Consider the following 21,105-nt stretch of genomic DNA (forward strand, 5'->3'; position numbering starts at 1 on the left):
ATAATAGAAACAGAGTCCAGTAAGGTTAAGTCATTTGTCCAAGATCCTACCACTTTGGGGTAGCAGAATCAAGGAAAGCAGGCTGTTTCCTGCACCAGGCTTTGCCTACTGGAACCAGAAATCTCAGTGAAAGCAAGCACAGGAATTCCAGCATCAAGCAGAGAGCTCCAGGCCTTGGCCTTGGATGCCAGGAACCCGTATTTCTGAGCTGAATTAGCTGAAATGACAGCCCCATCAGAACCTCTCAGTGGACCATAACCCTTCTGGTTTCTTCCTTAACCAAAACATGCATCCCTAATCATTCACTGGCCTTGCAAGTGGCAGCTCAGTTTGACTTTGGCCTATCCAGCCAGCTAACTCCTTCATGAAGCAGGTTCTGTCTCCTTATTCTCCTGCTACTACAGGCCCCTTAGGAGCCATCAGAAGCCACTTGGGGCTCACTGAGAAGAAACTTGTTATACCTGGAAATTTCTGTAGGTCTAGCTATTGTTAATTTCAGCAGCTTACCTTCTCCTCCCTACCTAGAATTCATTCAGGGGCCAAGCTTTGTTTTATCCTCTACATATACAAATCAACACACCTTATTTATTTTTACAAAGGTGATTCTGGTATGATCTGAGAAGAACAAGACACTTTTACCATGTCCATGGCTCCTCCAGGAAGTTGAGGATCAGCCCTTCCCAGGACACTCTAGTGAGCTTCTCTTTAAGGCTCAGTGTATTGTCCCTGCCCTGGCATACATGGGTGAAGTGCAGACAGCCAGAAGCTTGCTTGCGTGTGTGTGTGTGTGTGTGTGTGTGTGTGTGTGTGTGTGTGTGTGTGTGTGTTTGTGTGTGTGTGTGTGTGTGTGTGTGTGTGTGTGTGTGTCTCAGGAAGACAGGCCTCCACTGGTTTTCCTTCTTAAAAAAAGGTTTCTTCTCCCTCTGGGAACTCTCACATTGAGCACTTGGAGGTCAGGGAAAGGCAGACTTTATTACATTGATCCTTTCTTATGTGGAACCTCTTAGTCTGTAGTATTATTTTAAATGCCTTGATGGTATTGCATAAGCCATGACCCAAATCACAAAAGCTATAAGCTATAAATGACTAGTGAACCTACCTTGGTTTAAACCAACTGAATATCAATGTCATGTGCTGTCCTGGAAGTATTTTATTTAAATTTGGCATGGCCTGAGACTTATTGAGAAAATGCTAAATCCCAGGCACTGTTTCAAGTGCTTCACAGGCATTGACTCCCTTGTCTCTGACTGAAAACTTTATTTGGTGTATTTGGGTTGTATTGTATCATCCCCATTTATCATTCCACATTCATACATTGAAATCTTAACATTCAACATCTCAGAATAGGATTTAATTTGGAAATAAGTTCATTGCAGATATCATTAGCTAAGATGAAGTCACTAGGGTTGGTCCTAACAAAAGATGACATATTATTATTTTAAAAATTGAATTTGAGCTGATTGCCAGTGTCTTCCTCCTAACAACTCAGGAAGCTAAGATCCAAAGGATCACAGTTTGAAATTGCATCAAGGCAGAGAAACCTGTGAAATTTGATCTCTAAAATAACCAATGAAAAGCCTGATAGTGGAAGTATATAGCTCACGTGATGGAAAATTGGCTCAGCAAGAAAGCCAAGAAAGACGAACTTCTGAGTTCAAGTGTTGATATTAGCACAGAAAAAAACAGCACAGTTTGGACACACATACACACACACACACACACACTGCACAATACCATGTATCAATAAAGACAGAAATCAGAATGATGATTCTATCAGCAAACCTTGAGAATCTAGGGGAAAAATCCTTCTTCACAGATACCAACAACACTGGCAATGCTTTGAATTCAGCTTTGAGACCTCTAGTCATTACATGATATATTTCTGTAGTATGAGCATCTCACCCTGTTCATGGTATTTTGTTATGGTAGCTCATTAATGGGGTTTCCCTTGTGAGTCCATCATGTCCTAGTACTCTGTGCTAGAACAAGTGATAATTGTATGTACACTTAGAATTCGTCCCAATAGAGGCTGAGGAAATATTTACACGGTAGTGATTTCACAGCCAGGTGACTGTAAAAGTCATTCTAGTTACCAACAGCACAGAAATGATGTAACAAATGACTGAGTTGGCTTCAAGAAATCTTTTCTCAATGTGTGTCTGTGTATACTCATACTATATATAGTATATATAATATAGTCATATATAATCATACATACACATACGTAATACAATCATACTATGTGTACAAACACATACATATATATGTGGGTATATCTGGGTATGTTTGCATACAATGGAATTTTATTCATCCATCAGGAAGAGTAACAAATACATAATTTGCAGGGAAATGGATGGGCCTGCAAAAAATGATATTAAGTGAATCACATCAAACCAGGGAGACAAAGGACATATTTTCTCAAATATGTAGAAATTAGATCTGAAATATAATCATATATGAAAAATAAATGTGAGTCATGTGCATATACACACTATCAAACTGACTAAAGTTTGGTATATGTAGGGTGATCTTTTTTTCGTGATGGGACACCTTTGAACAATTAACAGTTTAACAAAATGAATACCAGGAGGCTGAAATTTGTCTTGTCTGAGGAGTGAGTGTTAAGAGGAAGAAGAGGGGCACAGATGAATGGAGAGATGGAGGAGAATAGAGTCATGATATTCAATGTGTTTATTCCCATAAACAAATGGAGGTAGGAGATGAGGGGATGGGGGATGGGGATAGGTTGGGGAGGGGAGAAGGATGGAAGGTAGTAATGACAATGACCTAGATTTTTTTTGTCGGTCGTGGGGCTTGAATGATCTAGATGTTTTATGCACATCAATTCACATATTGGGTCGAAAGCCCTTCATGCAACTATTTAATGATAGTAAAAATAAATTTTTTAAAAGAAGGCCTTTCTCCCATATGCTTTCTCTAAGACAAGGAAAAGTTGTTGAAGGAGTGTCATTTTGCAACCCGTTTCCCTGAAAAAACATCCTATGTGTTCTCTGTGTCTCTACTTAAATCCCTCTAAGCTATTTTCCACATTTCAGCCATACTGTGCTTTCTGCAAACTCAAGTCATATTCACCTCTCCTGCCTGCAGTACTCCCATCATCTTCCCTACCTTCAGCCTCAAGCCCATCCCGAGTTTATTGCTTTTTTGTCCCAAGTCTAACTTCTTTCCAGGCCAAATTACTCTGCGTTCCAGCTCCCTGATTCCAATTTTCCAACTACCACTGTACTTCCTCAATTCTGCTCTTGTAGTGGGCTCCTTCTTCTGGAATCACACTATCCATAGTCTTCTTCCTCCCAACTGTTTGTTTCATCCTGAAGAATTCTTTACAGCTCAGCACATGATCTAGACCTTCTCTCTAGTGTCCCATAAGATCTTAGACCTCATTGTACTTTGTTATCTCCATAATAGGCCCACAGACCTTTTTCAACCACCAGCCTCTTAGAGGCAGGACTATGTTCCATTCATCTTTGTATCACTAACTGGTTTATCACTACTTTGTATTTGTACTGACTTTTTATCACTAACTTCTATAATTGGTGCTCAATCAATCTACTTGAAGAAACTATGAGTGAATGAGAGACACACAGGTCAAGGACATAGCAAGAGTCACATCCCTATAATTTCTCTTAAGTTCCTGCCCTTCTTTGTCCCTAAAAATTTAAGGCTCCTTGTGAAATTTAGTGTCAGCCTTGGTATGCCATTCTCCACACTGTTCTCTGTTACTCCACCCCCATCTCTTGACTCTCTGGAACCCCAGTACTCACACTGTAGCTTTACTTTCATCATGAGTGGATATTTAATTGTGCTTTAATATTTATGACTGAGAAAATCCTCGGTGGAGCAGAAAAAAGGGACATGGAACAAGATCAAAGGAGTTAACTTTAGAGAGAAATCTGCAAAGTGAGTGAGAAAGTATGGATGGGAGGAGAAGAAGGGAGATTTCATGTGGTGAATGAGTCACATTCCCAAGACAGAGCAACAGTGAGCTTTATTTCTTAATTTCTGCCTCTTCATCATGAATGCTAGACTTGGCCCCAAATTTTCATAACCAGTTCTTCCCAGGCATGAATGCAAATGCAGAGGAAGAAGAAACTGCGATGAAAGTTCTGTTTTTGTTAACACTGAATATCAGATGCTCCATGAAAATATAGATTCTTGTGAGACACAAACCCTGTCTCTTTTTCATAGAATATTTTTGGATATATAGAACCCTCCTCCAAGGTATATAAGATTGAACCCAGGACCTGACACATGCACTCTACTACTGAGCTATACCTCCACCCAGATACAAACGACTTATTTGTAGGAACTCTGCTTCTATTGGAAAACCCATAAGTGGAAGAAATGCTGAGAGATGACCCAAGCACCGCAGAAATGGCCAGATGCTGAATTGTTAGGAGGAGCCAGGTATTCTGAGGCCAATATAAACTGAGGTATGAGTCTGATTCTCCTGTTAGTGTTTCTGGTGGCATGAAGTTCCGCTTCCCTAATTTTTGGAGAGTTCTACACCAGCACATGGAGAGCACATGAGACCACCTGGACTCCTCCCTATCATGGTCATGTGTCACTCAGGAGACTCTGAGAAGAAAAGGCAGCCACTCCTTGGTCAGTCCAATGCCCCTGTCTCTACTACCTACATATACTTAGCTATCTAGGTCTCAATTTCCCTAATTCCATAAATAGGTATGGGGACAAGAAGAAAGATATGTGTGTGTGTGTGTGTGTGTGTGTGTGTGTGTGTGTGTGTGTGTGTATGTGTGTGTGTGTCCCATTCTGCAATCACGCTTTGGGCAAAGTAACTCCCAACTTTTTCCTTTCAGATAAATTCTCAAATGTTTTCTAGCCTTATGCTGTGTAAGTCATGTGAGCACAAAGGTGGATATGATACAAACAGATCCAAAGCAAAAAACTTATCACACTGGGCTTATATATTCATGTCACCAAACAGAGAAGAAGGGAGCTGAGTATCAAGGCACAGTAGCACCATGCCTTGAGAGAAAACCTGATTTTAAGTAGTGATTTTGAAAATAAGACCAACGACACAGGACACTAGATAAGCTCTCTTGCAACAACACTTTATGATGAAGATTCTGGAAAAATTAGGAATCCATGGAACATTCCTCAATACAATAAAGGCTGTATATGACAAACCTACAGCCAGCATTATACATTTTTTTGTCGGTCATGGGGTTTGAACTCTGGGCTTGGGCCCTATCCCTGAGCTCTTCAGCTCAAGGCAAGCACTCTATCACTTGAGCCACAGCGCCACTTCTGCTTTTCTAGTGGTTTATTGGAAATAAAGTCTCATGGGCTTTCCTGCCCAGGCTGGCTTTGAACCGTGATCTTCAGATCTCAGCCTCCTGAGTAGCTAGGATTACGGGTGTGAGCCACCAGAGCCCGGCTGCCAGCATTATACTTAATGGTGAAAAACTAAAGCCATTTCCTCTTAACTCAGGAACAAGACAAGGATGTCAACTCTCTCCACTTCTCTTCAATCTAGTATTAGAATGCCTAGCTACAGCAATAAGACAAGATGCAAACATAAAGGGGATCCAAACAGGGAAAGATGAAGTAAAACTTTCCCTCTTTGCAGATGACATGATCTTATATTTAAAGAATCCCAAGGACTCCACTCACAAATTACTTGAGCTGATTCAGAACTTTGGCAAAGTAGCAAGGTATTAAATTAATACTCAAAAATCAATGGCTTTTCTGTATGCCAACAATGAGAAAAGCGTGGCTGAAATCAGGAAAGCAACTCCATTTGTAATAGCTCCACAAAAAATAAAATACCTAGGAATTAACTTAACTAAAGAAGTGAAGGACCTCTATGATGAAAACTTTAAAAACCTGAAAACGGAAATCAAAACAGAACTTAGAAAGTTCCTCCCATGCTCCTGGACTAGAAGGATCAACATCATGAAAATGGCAATACCTCCCAAGGCTGTGTACAAATTCAATGCAATATCAATATTCCAACCTCATTCTTCATGGAAATACAAGAGGCAATCCAAAAATTCATATGGAACAATAAAAGACCCCTAATAGCAAAAATGATCCTTAACAGAAAGATCAGTGCTGGAGGAGTATCAATAGCAAATTTCAAACTCTACTACAAAGCCATAGTATTGGCACAAGATCAGACCTCAGGACCAATGGAATAGAATTGAAAACCCAGAAATGAACACAACTATGTTTATTGCAGCATTATTTACCATAGCTAAGATATGGAACCAATACAGATGTCCCTCAGTAGATGAATGGATCAAGAAAATGTGGAATATATATACACAATGGAATTCTATGCCTTCATCAGAAAGAATGACATTGCCCCATTTGTTAGGAAATGGAAAGACTTGAAAAAAATTATCTTAAGTGAAGTAAGCCAGGCCCAAAGAAACATAGATCCCATGGTTTCCCTTATTTGCAATAACTAGTATATGTCTGAGTCAAGCAGAAAAGGTCAGATAAGTTAATGTTAGGGAAATGAACCCTAAGATATGTATTCAAATGTTTTTTTTCTTTCATGCAATTGTTTCTAACACATTTATAAGATTTTTTTTTGTTGCTTGTATGTCCCTTCCCCACGGTATAACCCCTGCTTTCACTGTGTTTGATGTTGGTATAATTTGTGGAGGGGAAGGGGAAAAACAAATCATTTAAATAGGGATACAGGTGGACCCATTGCAACAATGAGATGTACAAGTTGTTTTGTCAAAAATAAACTTTACAACTTTGGGGAGGGAGGAGGATTGGGGGGGTACGGGGGGAGGATGGGAAGGGATGGGAAGGGGAAACGAAGGAGGCTACATTGCTTGATAAGAAATGCACTCATTATCTTTCCCATGTAATTGTAACCCCTCTGTACAGTATTTTCACAATAAAAAAATAAAAAAATATACCTGGAACTCAAAAAATTAAATTCCCCAACAACAAATCCTCAAAGAAACAACTGCCTGATTAATAAGTGGGCTAAAGACTTAACGGGCCAATTTCTTTTTTTTTTTTTTAAATTTTATTTTATTTTATTTGAGAACATACTGTACAGAGGGGTTACAATTACATGGGCAGGAAAATGCATACATTTCTTACCAAGCATTGCAGCCTCCTCCTTTGTTTACCCTTCACCTCCCTTCCCAGCCTCCCCCCTCCCCCCCACCCGATCATACCCCCCCCTCCCCCCCCCCCCACCGACATTGTAAAGCTGGTTTTGACATGACATTTTGTACTTCTCATTGTTGCAACAGGTCCACCTGAATCCTTAAACGACTTGTTTGTCCCCGTCTCCTCCACATGTTATACTGACATCAAATATAGTGAAAGCGGGGGTTACACTGTGGGGGAGGGACATACAAAGCTACAAAGAAATAATATTATAAATGTGTTAGAAACACATGCATGAAAGAAACAAAAACATTAAAATACATATTTGAGGGTTCGTTTTCCTAACATCACATTCTCTGACTTTTTCCACTTGACTCATACCTATACTAGATATTGCAAATAAGGGAAACCATGGGACCTATGTTTCTTTGGGCCTGGCTTACTTCACTTAATATAATTTTTTCCAAGCCTTTCCATTTCCTAACAAATGGGGCAATGTCATTCTTTCTGATGGAGGCATAGAATTCCATTGTGTATATATACCACATCTTCTTGATCCATTCATCTACTGAGGGGCATCTGGGTTGGTTCCATATCTTAGCTATGGTAAATAATGCTGCAATAAACATAGTTGTGCTGGTAGCTTTAGTGTGGCCTTGTTTGTGATCATTTGGGTAAATGCCCAAAAGTGGGATTGCTGGGTCATTGGGGAGCTCTATGTGGAGTCTTTTGAGGAACCTCCATACTGCTTTCCAAAGTGGTTGAACAAGTTTACATTCCCACCAACAATGAAGTAAGGTTCCTTTCTGTCCACATCCCCTCCAGCATCTGCTGTTGTTAGAGTTCTTGATTTTTGCTTTAACGGGCCAATTTCTATCGGTCCTGATAATTCTAGCTGAATTACTCAATTACTTAAAAGTCTGTCTCTGTCCAGATTGCTAGCTATACCTTTAGTCTGGACATGCACCCACATCACAACATGAAGGCTACTGCTATAGATTCATGGAAGTTTTTGTCCTTCAGAAGGCCCAGCTGGAGTGGATTAAGGAATGGGGGGAGAGCTTTTCGTGATTTTCTCTTCTTATGTGTAGAAGTGATGAAGTATTTTTCTGTTCCCATGACTCTCTGCTTGTTTGTATATTTGTGTTGTCAGTCTTTTGGGGAGAAGCGTGTGTTATGAACCCAAATCTCTGTTTGGTTAGAGAGAGCTGTGGCGATTCCTTATTGTTTGGCTGTCATCTTATTTCATCCTCTAGAAATGATTTTTGAATTGAGTAAAGCTTCCACGAATTACAACATGTCTTTTAACATATTACTTGCATGTCACATTTATTGAATAAATAAAAGATATTAATCTCTGATCTTAGATAAAAAATGACATTTGCACAAATAACATACCTTTTGGATATCAAGAGCCATCAAGAATGTCACAAAGGTCATTAACTTAACTTGCAGAATATAGCCTTTTTGAACAAAAAAAGGAAGAAGCACAGTCCCGAGCATATGGTCTTTCTTTCCTCTACTACCACACACAATAAAGAATTTAGTAATAAGCAAACATAAGTAAAGATTATGGGAAAGCTTATTAGAGAAGAAACATGGCAACAAAAGAGAGCAGATGGTGTAGATATGCCAGAAGACAGCATTTAGACCATCATTTAGCTGTCTTCATCACTGGGATTGGCCTTCAGTTAAGCAGTGAGAATTAGAGTCCTTGAAAATAGCTTTCTGAATGGTGGGTCTCCCTTTAATTTTCTATTATGTTTTGATGGCAAACATTTTACTTTCCTGTTCCTATTTCACAAAAGCAAATTTAAATAGAATATACAGAAATATTGTAGATTTCCCTCCGTCTACTTAGATAGTCAGAATGTACCATTTATCATGAAGACTACTTGATATTTGTGCATTAAAAAAAAGAAAGCACAGATGGCTCATCTTCCTCTCACAGAGATTTTTTTTTTTTGGTTCCAGTTGTGGGCCTGAACTCTGGGCTTGGGCACTGTCCCTCAGCTCTTCAGCTCAAGGCTAGCGCTCTACCACTTGAGACACAGTGCCACTTCTGGCTTTTTTTCTTTTTGCTTATGTGGTGCTGAGGAATCGAACTCAGGGCCTCAGGCATGCAAGGCAAGCGCTCTACCACTGAGCCACCTTCCCAGCCCCTCACAGAGATTTCTTAGCACTCAAGTCAGTCATCCTGCTTGGTCTCCCCATGCCATGGGAACTGTTCAGGTGAATTCTACTGCCTTTGTTGTTAGGTTGAAGGATGAATCCCTTGGTTTTATCCTTAGAGCACTTCACAAAGCAGGAGCAGAGGTTAGAAAGGGAAAGGGGGCAGTGCTATTAGAGAAGTTTTGTTTCATCACATGTGATGGACAGACTACCCTGAGAAGCAGCTTCAACCTGCCAACATGGCTGGCTCAGGTATCTTGGAGGCCACTGATCTTCTGGTGTCTGAAGGAGGTCAATTTTTAGAAATGCTTTTGCAGGTTTAGTTGGTTCAGTAGATATCTGTTTCATGCCTACAATGTATGGGGATGCTCAGGACAAAGCTAATGTGATACCTAACACCTAGCAGAGGTCAGCGAAGAACTGGCTTCTCTCACTGAACTTTGGTCTAAAGAATCCTGCCATCTCTGAAGGGAAATAACAAAATACTGAAATAAGGATACAGGATGACCCACTGAAACAATGAGATGTACAAGACACTATGTTGAACATGAACTTTACAACTTCAGTGGGGGGGGGGGAGGAGTTGGGGAGGTAGGGAATGAAGGGATGATAGGGGAAAAACAAAGGAGGAGGTAACAATGCTCGATAGAAAATGTAGTCATTACCTTACTCATGTAACTATAACCCTTCTGTGCAATATTTTTACAATAAAAAATACAGACAAACAAGAACCCTGCTATCTTTGTATGGGTTCTGTGCTCATCTCTCTAGCTTGCTTTCCCACGTTTGCCTTCCATCCTTCTTGTATTTATTGCATCCCATATCTCTTGATGTTTACTCTTCTTTCCTCTTTCCCATTGTTTTTTTCTATTATATATGCCCAAACGGGTAAACAAACTATAGTACATCCATAAAATGAACTATCACTCAGTGCTCAAAAGAGACTCACTACAGAAAGACAGAGCAGACACTGAAAGCATATTGTTAAGAGAAAGACACCACGGTGCAAAGGTCACATTCTATGTAATTCCAACAATTTAATATTTTCCAAAAGCAAAAAATAGAGCCAGTAATAAGATCAGTGGCTGGTCAGAGCTTTGGGGATCTCAGAGCAATGAAATTACCCTATTTGAGATTGTCATGTTGTATATTTGCCATTAAGAATTTATTAAAATCCATAAAACTGTTCAGCACACAACTCTAATAACCCATGGAGTAGTTCAGTTAATAATAACATGTCAACATGGATTCAAAATGTCACATGAATGCCAGATATATAATATATAATAGAGGAAATTTTGGAAGCAAGACAGTTGGTCATATGGGAACTTTCTATTTTTTCTGCAAACCCAAGACTGCCTCAAAACAGGAATCTGTCCAAAACAAAATCAGACCAACTCATCTAGACCTCACTCTGGCAAAGATTATAATGGCTGTTCCATATTCATGATCTGGTTTTTCTTTGCTTTCTAGTAAGATCTGGAGATGTTCTCAACTCTACACTAATATATCTTTTATCTTCTAGAAGACCCAGTCTGTCATGTGACCAGTGTGCAATTATACTGATCTTTGATCCCAGGCCTGACCCATACTTTCTCTGTGGAACTTCCCATGTGTGTAAGGAACCTCCGTGTTGGTTCTGTAAGTTAACATACTGTCCTCATACCCATCTTTTGTTAAAACATGGGTCAGCCCATAGACCCTTTTTGACGTCATCAACATCCTAGTCACACATCATCCCTGCCCATTCTGAGTTCCACACGGATAGAAATTGTGAAAGGAGGGAATCAGAGTGGACAGGAAAGGGCAGCCACACCTCTCACCTGTGGTGGTCTTGCAGTCTGTCACCTTGCCTACATGCCTGGCTGGAGCCTGCCACATCTTGGTTAGGAGTCTGGAGGGCAAGTGACATTCTCCTGTGCATTTCCTACAGAGAAGAAACGCTGCTGCTTAACCAGTCATCCTTTACAACATGCTGAAAGGTGCAGCCCATTGTTAATGATTGACCTGTAAATTAAACTGTCGAGGATTTTTTTTATCAGAGCACCTCATGGAAATAAGGAAGCTGAGACAAATCTCTTGCTGAAAAAATATGTGAATGGAATTTTGTCTCAGATAGTTCTAGGGGATAAATTTGGAGGTTCAAGGAAAGCTTGTCTCCTGCATTTGCCTGGGAATAAAAGAGATGGATCCAGACAGGAAGGTGAATACTAATTTCCAGAGAAAGTAGTAATTTTCAACTTCCTTGTAAAAGTAGTCACTTAGCTCTTAGGAATTATGGGCTGTGATAAATAAAGATTCAAAAAATAATGACTCATTCTGATGCCAGGTTAAATGGGGCTCTAGTGAATCTACATGTCATAAATTGAGCACAGGCTTGATCGATCCTATAGTCAAAAAAGGAGTAACTAGATTTTTCTGGTCAAGGAGGTCACAAGTGTGACAAGTATATGTGGCAAGGGAAAAGGAAAAGTGAGTGAAAAGGAGAAACACACTGGAGAAAAAGCAAAGGAAATACAAAGTAGCCATATAATTTCAAAGGTGCTCTACTTGAGCACATAGAGAAAGAGAACCTCTGTAAGAGCAGAACTTTGTGGGGGGGGGGGAGCTTAATTGGCCATTTGTGACACATAAAGAAGTTCCCCAAAGCCTAGTTCCCCTGAAAAGGAGAATCTTTTATACCCTCTTTCCTCTGTCTCTCTCTCCCTCCTATTCGGAGAAGCCACAAAGCAAACAGCCCCCATAGTGGGGGAGAGGAAAGACTAAAGACATCTGCCCTGAGCAGAGATTCCTTACTAGATCCGGGGTTTATGCTAAATTCTTGACTACTCATGACTTACATGCTTGTTATCTGCCTTTGGGTCCCCAGAATGCATGACAAGGCCTAGCATGCACATGGTAGTACTCATTAAGTGTCAGAAGAATACATGGTTCTACAACTTCAGGATAATCCCTTCACACTGTTGGTGCCACCACTCTCTTGGTGGAGATCGCAGCCCCTTCTCTAGTTGCTTTCAGGATAGCTAGGCCTGATCAGTGCCTGATCTAGGCTATGTCAAGGGTAGTGCTTTCTCTTCTGCTTCCTCCTCTAGCATAAGAATATGTTTGGGGCATGGTGAACTCTCTCAGTCTTGGGACGATTGGAAACACAAAAAAAGAGGTCAAACGTGTTTCGCTCAGTAGCATAGAAATTCCCACAGACTTCTGTCCAGTAGCTCTGAGCACCAGAAGAAACTATTGCAATGGCATTTGGGGGAAATCCAGTTGTTTAGTTGAGAAGTTTGCCCCTGGCTGTTCTAGTTGGAAGCTCTTACAAAATTGCATTCTGAAATATGAAACTCATTTGTCTTTGGCCTGTTTTGCCTAATAGCAAAGAACTCATGCATAGAAGAAAGGAAAAGCATCCACCAGAAGACTAGATGGCAAATGAATATAGGACAAGGGTTGAGATGGACCCTGGATGAGCAAGAGTATAAGAGGAATCTGGTCTCTATCTAGGAAGAGATTGCTGTTCAGCAGATTGCTCATGCAAAGCCTCTTTCTCTGTTTCCCAGGAGGATCACTGTGCAGGGAGGATGCTTGCAGCTCCTGCCTGAGGATTGAGAAGAAGCTGAATGCCGTGAGCAGGACCTATCCATATATTTGCAGGTTGACTAGGCGGAGACTGATCAAGAGATGCCCAAGGGAGAGGAGTCTCAGAGTATCTGGCTTAGTTCAGGCTGATACACAATGTCATTCTGTAAGCTGAGCGACTTAGAAACAATAGACATGAATTTCTTAGAATTCTGGTGGCTTCCTTCCTTCCTTTCCCTTCCCTCCCTCCATCTCTCCCTTCCCTCCCTCCATCTCTCCCTTCTCTCTCTCTCTCCCTCCCTCCCTCCCTCCCTCCCTCCATCCCTCCCTCCCTCCCTCCCTCCCTCCCTCCCTCCCTCCCTCCCTTCCTTCCTTCCTTCCTTCCTTCCTTCCTTCCTTCCTTCCTTCCTTCCTTCCTTCCTTCCTTCCTTCCTTCCTCCCTTTAATTTTTTCTTTCTTTCTCTCTTTCTTCTCTCTCTCTCTCTCTTCTTCCTTCCTTAGTTTTCTCCTTTGTCCTTTTCTTACCACTTCTTCATGATCACATTATGGAATGTGTACTTGGTATGGGCCACAAAGATCCATGTCCTTTGAGTTGTATTCATTGCTTTGATTGTTTTGGACTCAATGATGTTCTCCTATTCCTTATAGGAAGCTTTGTTAAATTCAATGATTTGGGGCTGGGAAAGTGGATCAGTGGTAGAGTGCTTGTCTCCCATACATGAGGCCCTGGGTTTGATTCCTCAGCACCACATAAGCAGAAAAAAGTCAGAAGTGGTGCTGTGGCTCAAGTGGTAGAGCGCTAGCCTTTAGTTGAAGAGCTGAGGGACAGTGTCCAGGCTCAGAGTTCAGGCCCATGACTGAAAAAAAAAATAAATAAATAAAAATAAATTCAATGATTTGCTTGTGGAAAGCCTCACACTTTCTCACTGTGAATCTTTTGCTCCTTAGTGACAGCCATCAATACCATGACGACAGTTAACTGAGCTGACTAGGTGCTGCCTGTACTACTACATGTTCTACCGGCTGCATATCAGGGACTCTAATGTTTGGCACAGGAAAACTAATCCCTTGGCAGGAAGCTTTTGAGTTGGAACAAAGGAAGGGAAACAGAGACAAGAGAAAATACACAGAGATGAGGCTCTAAGTGCCCTCCATCCCAACTTTGTCAAAGGTTACAGAGACTTTTCCAATTGCCAAGTTGGAGACCTTGTTGGACTTTCCTTAAGCATAAAATGTCATAAGGGAAATGCAATCCCAAGGTAGAATGTAAGGTAGATTCTTCCCATCCCCCAGACAGGCTGTATCATTTTATAGAATTTTTAGTTTATAATATCCTAGATATGAAAGTAGTAATGAGTATGAGATAAATAGACAATATATCTGGTTGAAAGACAAATGACATTTCCTGAACAGACCAGCCATGGTGATCTAATTCATGCTACGATACAGCTCGAAAACATAATAATTTGCACAGCAAATTACAGTAGAAAAGTTTCCAAGGTACCATTTGATAGCTTTAAATTTACAATAAAAGGGTAAAATTTGGGGAGATTTTTAAAAATTACATTTTATTTTATAGTAAAGGTGATGTACAGAGGGGTTACAGTTATGTAAGTCAGTAGATTTTAACCCCCCTCATTTTCTCTTATTTTCCCTACCCCTGACTCTACCCTCCCCCCTGCTTCCACCACCAAGTTGTAAAGTTAATTTCCAATGTAGTGTCTGTGTGTATAACTGTTGCATTGGTTCACCCTTTGTCCTTTGTCTCACCATTTTGTGATTCCCTTCCCTTCCCCAAATCAGATAAATGTATATATAAGACACAGGGTACCAGATCAAAAACAGTGTCTACCAGGGATAAACCAAAGGAAAATAAAAAAAAACAAAGGAAAAATAAAATAATTTCACATAGTACATTAAAACACACATACATACACACACAGAGAAAACTCTTTTGTTTCCATATCGTGGAGTTCATTTTGATTAGCACAATTTTATATAGTCATGTGTACATAGCAAGTGAACTATTGTGATCCTCTGCTAGGACTATCTTAGACATACACTAATTATTATGAATGAGGGAAACCATGGAGCCTGTGTTTCTTTGGGTCTGGCTTATTTCATTTAAGATGATCTTTTTCCTAGTCTTTCCATTTCCTTACAAATGGGGTGATGCCATTCTTTCTGATGGAAGCCTAAAATTCCTTTGTGTATATATACCATATTGATTCATCCATTTATCTACTGAGGGGCATCTGGGTTGGTTCCATATCTTAGCTATGGTAAATACTGCTGCAGTGAACATAGTTGTGCTGGTAGCTTTAGTATGGCCTTATTTGTGATCATTTGGGGACATGCCTAGAAGTGGGTTTGCTGGAGCATATAGGACCTCAATGTTTAGTCTCTTGAGGAACCTCCATACTGATTTCTAGAGTGACTGGACAATTTACACCAAGTATACAGCTTACACAAAGCTACACCAAGAGGGTAGTAGCTTTCCATTTTGGTCACATCTCCCCAGCTTCGGTTATTATTTGTTTTCTTGATAATGGCTATTCTAACTGGGGTGAGTTGGAATCTCAATGTGGTTTTGCATTTCTTTTATGGCCAGAGATGTTAAGCATTTCTTCATATGTCTATTGGCTATTCTTATTTCCTGTACAGAGAAGTCTCTTTTAAATTTTTTAGCCCACTTATTTAATAGGGTGGTTGTTTCTTTGAGATTTATTTTTGGAGGCTTTAAGTTTTTGATATCTGGTATATTTTTGATATAAGGCCCTTTTCTGTTTTATAGCTAGTAAAGATCTTCTCCCAATCTGTGGGCTTTCTATGTATCTTGCTAGCTATGTCCTTTGCCATGCAGAAGCTCTGCAGTTTAATGTAATCCCATTTATCCATCCTTTCTTTGATTTGTTGTGTTTCTGGATCTTTATTTAGGAAATTTCAACCTGTGCCAAGGAGGCCCAGTGTATCTGCTATCTCTTCCTGTAATATTTTTGGGGTATTTGCTCTTACCTTGAGGTCTTTGATCCATTTGGAGTTGATTCTCATACAGGGTAATATATAAAGATCCAACATCAATTTTCTGCATGTGTATAGACAGTTCTGCCAGCACCATTTGTTGAAGAAGCTGCCTTTCTTCCATCCTGTGTATTTTGCTCCCTTCTCAAAGATTGGGTGGTCATAAGTCTGTGGGATCATTTCTGGGTCTTCAATTCTATTCCATTGATCCTCAGGCCTGTTCCTTATGCCAGTCCCAAGCTGTTTTTTTTTTTTTATAACTATGGCTTTATACTACTGTTTGAAGTTTGGTATTGATATTCCTCCAGCACTGTTCTTCCAGATAAGAATTGTTTTTGTTATGTAGGGTCTTCTATTATTCCATATGAATTTTTGGATTATTTCTTTTATTTCATTAAAGAATGCTGTTGGCTATTGATGGGTATTACATTGAATTTGTTGATAGCTTTTTGACAGTATTGCCATTTTCCACAATGTTAATCCTTCCAATCCAGAAGCATGGGAGGTTTTTCCACTTCCTTAAAACTGCTTTAATTCCTTTTTCAGATTTTTAAACTTTTTATTGTAGAAGTCCTTCACTTCTATAGTTAATTCCTGGGTACTTTTTTTTTTTAGGCTACAAAAGGAATTGCTTTCCTGATTTCAGCCTTGCTCTTCTCATTGTTTGCATACAGAAAAGCTACTGTTTTTTGTGTTGGTTAATTTTATACCCTGCTACTTTGACGAAGTTTCATATCAGCTCAAATAACTGGGAGAGGAATCTATGGGGCTCCATAAGTACAGGATCATGTCATCTGCAAAAGGGAGAGTTTTACTTCTTTCCCTATTTGGATCCCCTTTATGTTTGTCTCTTGCCTTACTACTCTGGCTACGCATTCCAATACTATATGGAAGAAGAGTGGAGAGAGCAGACATCTTTGTCCCATTCATGATTTTAGAAGAAATGTTTTTAACTTTTCACTATTAATTATGTTATCTGTAGGTTTGTCATACACAGTCTTTATTATATGAGGAATGTTCCATGGATTCCTAGTTTCTAGAGAGTTTTCATCATAAAGGGGTGTTGGATCTTGTCAAATGCTTTTTTAAAATTTTTTGCATCTATTGATATCATCATGTGGTTCGTCCTTGCTCCTATTGATGTGCTGAATTACATTAATTGATTTGTATATATTGAACCAGCTTTACATTCCTGAAAAGAATCCTGTTTGGTCATAGTTTATAAGAGTTTTGTTGTTGTTGTTGTTGAAGTTGGTTGGCCATAATTTCATTGAGGCATTTTGCATTGGTGTTCATTAAAGAAATGTCTGGTTTGGGGATGTGGGTTATACTGGCCTCATAGAATGAGTTTGGTAGTGATCATTTGCTTTCAATTTCATTGAAGAATTTGAGGAGCACTGGAGTGAGTTCTCTTTTGAAGGCCTTATAGAATTTGGCTGTGAATCTATTTGGCCCTGGCCTTTTCTAAGGTGTAAGGTCTTTTATTGCCATATTATTTCAATACTTGATATGGGTCTATTTAGTTGGTTTCAATCTTCTTGGTTTATTTTGGGTATATCAATATTTGCTAGAAATTCTTCCAGTTCTTCCCAGATTCTTAAATTTGTTAGCATAGAGGTTTGCAAAGTATTCCCTTATAGTGTTCTGAATCCTTTTTGTTTCTGTGGTCATGTTTCCATTCTGATTTTATTTGTTTGCTTGTTTGTTTGTTTAATTTATTTATCATAAAAGGGTAAAATTTAGGAAATATTTTAAAAAATTCTTTCAGAAACTAAAAGTTCAAAAAAGCCCAAGTCATCTGAACTATATCCTCCTGCTTGTTATATTATTGTTCACAGTTTCTAAAATCTAGTTGTTATATGTCTAATATAACAAACATTTAACCTCTCTTAATCTCCTAAAATAAAGGTGATTATAATTCTGTAAGGGCTGAAAATTATTATTTTATAATTTCAATCTTCTACCCTTATAAATTCAAAATTCATACTCTAAGAACTCAATATAAAATTATTATATCTATAGTTATAATTACATATAAGCTCAGATCAAAATGAATGTAAAGGAAACAAACAATGTGATGAATTATCAAAAAAAAAACAAAATAAGAATTGGTATCAAAATGCAATAGGAGAAAAGTATGGTGGGGGTTTTGTAAAATACACAGTCTTTTCTAGAAACCTCCAAGCCTTTCTAGAAGTCCTGCAAGCCCTAAGTAGTTTCAATAACCTACAAGAAAAATCAGGTCACACCAAAACCAACTTGTACTGGCAAGGAGTAATACCTTGACTGGCTGGCTGTTCAGGTAGCAAAGAATGGATGTGTAGCAGGAGGGAGCAGCAGGAACCTAGTACCTCCCAGTACTAGAGCCCTATTTTCATCTTTAGTAAAATGAGGAACAATGTCTTCCAGGGGTTGGAAAGGTTAACATATCTATCTTGTGCACCAAATACCAAGCAGGAACTTGATAAATGGCAACTTTCATGATAGTCATGACTTTAAACATAAGAGCAAATCAATTCTGTCTTTGCCAGGAGCTGCCCCAGATCTTGCCCTTTGAAAACCCTGTTTACTTCAGGATTGTTCATCATTCTCAGAATTCAAAAACACAGGCACAGATGCTATCTATGCCATTTATTGACTGGCTTTGTCTTTGGCCAGCAACAAGTGAGATGAGTCTCAAAATATACAACACTTGGTAAAAGTCTAATTTCATTTGGAGATTTTTTTTCCGGGTGGGGGCAGGTGATTTGTAGCTCAGGGTGTTTTGTAGCCAAGGGTGGCCTTGAACTTAACATCTTCCTGCCTTCTCTAGAGTGCTGGATTATAGTGATAATCTCAAAAATTAAAATACATCTCCTACTAATGTACATGTACTTCCATGCATTGCTTACTTAGTTATATTTTTATTCTGCATGAAAACAAATAGAATTATGTGGATATATTCTCCAAAATGGCAATGCCTTTGTACAACTACTTAAATAAAATAAAATAAAATTTAAAAAGAAAATAGGTGAGCAATTGTAGAGAAGGAAGAAAGAGAGGAAAGGTAGGGGAAAGGTGGACTTACTGTACTTCATTTTTTTTTAATATAACTGTGCTTAAGTTGTCCAACTTAGTGAAGGGATTGAATGAAGAGTAAAATGTTAATTTGTGGATGATCATGTTGAATTGGACATTTAACATATCTTTCTAATTTATATGTTTCTAATAAACAAAATGATCAGACAAATGTCTATTACCTGAGAATGTTCAGGAAATATGGTGGTCTGCCAAGATTTTCCACCAGTGACCTGGCAACTGGTCCGAGAAACTAAACAATAAATTTAGTGCTGACAATTAAAAAAATGCATCTTTCTTAAGCATGCTGGCCTAGCAGATGAGGAGATAATATGGATGTAGGCAACAACTCAGTGTTTCTGGGTTTTGATTCAAGGTGTCCGGACACTAGGGAGATAGTTCCAATTCTAGCACTAAGAATGGTATTTTGCTTTGGTAGTGTGTTCTTGAGTTGAGGTCTTGCCTGAATGGATTTTCCCTTATAAGATATCAGGCCAAACAGATCCAGAACAAATTTTTAAGAGGCCAATAAGCCAAAAGGTAATATTTTCCCGGGACTGAGAAATAGAGACAGAGAATTCAAAATTGGATTTTTCTACTGTGGAGTATTTCTTCTTCAGATTTTCATCCTTCTTGCTTAGGATATTGCTTTAAAAAGCCTTTGTTTTTTTCCTCCCAATTTTTAACCATATGGCATTAGCAAATTCTATGGTTTTTGTACTCAGCTCTGGGTCTGAATTCTGTCCCTACCAGCTCTATAAAACTTTGGGCAAGTTGCTTCAGCTCCCCCAATTCCATGTTTTTCATTAAATGGGCATAATACAAAGTCTTTAAAGTGAGAAAAATTCAAATAATAAGAAATATAAAGTTATTTATGTAGTATGTAGAACATTGTAAATGCTAAAAAATCAATTACCAAACTTTGTAATTATTGTTTCTTTGACTTGAATTCCTTCTAGAGTTGGATTACTCTAAGGAGCTTGAGGAGTTAGCTATGGAGTAGAAACAATGTTCAACAAGAAATATACTCATTACCTTACTTATGTACTGTAACCCCTTTGTACTTTTACATTAAAATAAAAATTTTAAAAGCACAACTATGTACAAGAATTTTCAGTTTAACACAGTTTATTTTAATTGTTTTAAAAAGAAAAAAAGATTACTGGCCATGGTATCATTTATGATATCACATGATCAGAGGCCAAGTGCAAATCTGGCTGCTGCTCAGCCATATGACCATGGATATATGACTTCAATGTTTTCATCTTCATGCAAACGTGAAGCTAATCATAACATTTACCTCCTGGAGTTACTGTGAGAAAACAATAAAAAAATGAAAAGCTCTTTGGAAGTACACTACAAAGAAAACACACTCTGTAGGTGTGAGTAGAAATATACTCACTGGAAGTTGCCTCTACTTCCCATTGAGCTTTGACAATGAAGTCTTTTGCTGGGATACTGACACCTCACAAAGTACCTGAAATCTTGGATTCATGCTCTGTGATTTAAAAAAAAAACTATAGAAGGTACAGAACAGTATGACTCCAACTGCCCACTTTCATGATCCAACTTGAGACCCTTTAATGAGAGCCACATAAGCCTTCCAAGCATTCTTCTGAAGCAAGAGAGTAAAGTAAAAGTGAAGACAAAAAGAAAAAGTAAAATTAGCTGGCTAAATTCATGATCATTAGGTGGAATTCGTACCAGAACTGGCACAAGAAACAGTGTCGGGCTTGCCTAAATTTATAGCTTGAAGTACTGATGGCACCTTGAGATAGTATTATGGGTGAATCTTTATGTAAAGAGATAAAGCCAGGCTAGATATCTTGTGGCTCATACCTATAATTCTAGCTATTCAGGAGGTTGAGATCCAGAGGATCACCATTTGAAGCTAGCCTCGGTGGAAAGGTCTGTTGAGGATTCCCTTTTTAAAATAACCAGCAAAAAGGATGCCTAGAGCCATGGCACAAGTGATAGAGCATGAGTTGAGCAAGCAAGCCAAGCATGGTTGAAGTCCTTTGAAGGGTTTTAAGCCCCAAGCTCAAATCTCAGAAATCTCCTCCCCCTCCCTGCAAAAATAGATAAGGTTATTTGTGGCTTGGAGTGTAGACAGGTCCTAATGAGTGGACTTACTTGGTGAATATACCAAGAGGAATC

General features: G+C 39.0%; 1 protein-coding gene across 1 annotated transcript in view; it reads right to left on the reverse strand.

Annotated features, from left to right (window-relative positions):
* Prlr (prolactin receptor) overlaps positions 1 to 11,221 on the reverse strand; it is a 122,042-nt gene extending 110,821 nt beyond the window's left edge. Inside the window, exon 1 of the mRNA XM_042690585.1 lies at positions 11,121 to 11,221. The gene's annotated coding sequence lies outside the window, so the exon portion shown is untranslated. The remainder of the gene's footprint in view (positions 1 to 11,120) is intronic.
* Between the last annotated feature and the right edge of the window lie 9,884 nt (positions 11,222 to 21,105).

The sequence above is a fragment of the Dipodomys spectabilis genome, unplaced genomic scaffold (assembly GCF_019054845.1).
Source record: "Dipodomys spectabilis isolate Male_0828 unplaced genomic scaffold, ASM1905484v1 ptg000138l, whole genome shotgun sequence".
In the NCBI taxonomy this organism is placed as follows: Eukaryota; Metazoa; Chordata; class Mammalia; order Rodentia; family Heteromyidae; genus Dipodomys; species Dipodomys spectabilis.